Consider the following 1,268-nt stretch of genomic DNA (forward strand, 5'->3'; position numbering starts at 1 on the left):
CGGACAATTGGTCTGTATGAGCGTAGCCTAGCAATTGGGTGTCATTGGTAAAGGTCACTAGGCGTCCGTGAGGGATGCAAGATCGAAGGCCGCCCATGAAGGTGCTGGAGAGCATATCGGCCAACCAAGGATCCCTAGGGAACAGCGTGAGTCAGGGGAGGAGAGAGAGAGAGATGACCGCCTTTCACCATCTGTCGCTGGTCAGCAAGGTAGCTCTCAAACCACTTCGGATATATGTCAGACCACTGCGGCCTTTGGCGAAAGGACGCTATAGTCGACACTGTGGTCTTTATTTGCCGCCTCCGTGGTCTTGGGGAAAGGTGCTGGACTCGTAATCCAGCGGCACTGGGTACGAGTCCCAGAGTGGGCGCACTGTTTGACCCGACTGAAATGGAAAGGCCAGCTGGCAACTGGCCAACGAGGTTCAACCCAGATCTGAGGCGGCCGTGTCGCAGCATTGTGCGGCACGTAAAACACTCCGCATTCCTGTCTGGCCAAAGGGCGGAGGCAGAATTAGCTGTTGAATTGGACGGCACGCTTGGGTGGTGGGTTCGGGGTACACGCAACATGCTATGCTTAGCAGGTACTCTGAATCCGAAGTCACCCATACAAACCACTCGGGATAAATTTTAAAAAAACACTAACAAAGACGTGGCTTAGATCAATGAAGACGACAGTGACAATGTGCCCAACGTCAATCCGACGTACCACCCACTCAACTGCGTTGACCAGGCCGTCCTCTGATGAGTGGCAAGGTCTGTAAGCGTACTGCAATGGAGCTAAAAGGTCGCGGGCAGCGAGATAGAACGACAGCTGTATGCACACGGCTTTTACACACATTCTGGACAGTACAGGCAAAGTTGATGTGAGTCTGAAATTACTAGCAACGTCACGAGAGCAAGATTTGTTGACAGGGATACCAGAGGCAAGCTACCAGGAATCGGGGAAAACGCAACAGGCGACAAAAGTGCTGACAAGATGAAGTAAATGTGATGCAACACGGAAACATTTGCGTAAGACACGTAGTGGCACGCCATAAAGTCTCACCGCCCTGGATGATGACAGTTCGCTGGTATCGCTCGATGGCTCGGATAAAGTCGTTGGACAACAGTTTTATACTGGTATTGGTCACACATGGTGGCTTTGGTGAAAGAGAGAGGCCGCCAAGACTGCCAATGCCAGTTCGGCACCAATGTGTGGGCCGAAGAAGAAGCGCCGGTAAATTTCGTCGACCGTTTCTTCGGGCAGGTCCTCAGTGGCACCCCCAC

The sequence above is a fragment of the Pollicipes pollicipes genome, unplaced genomic scaffold (assembly GCF_011947565.3).
Source record: "Pollicipes pollicipes isolate AB1234 unplaced genomic scaffold, Ppol_2.1 Scaffold_7261;HRSCAF=8764_pilon_pilon_pilon, whole genome shotgun sequence".
Classification (NCBI taxonomy): domain Eukaryota; kingdom Metazoa; phylum Arthropoda; class Thecostraca; order Pollicipedomorpha; family Pollicipedidae; genus Pollicipes; species Pollicipes pollicipes.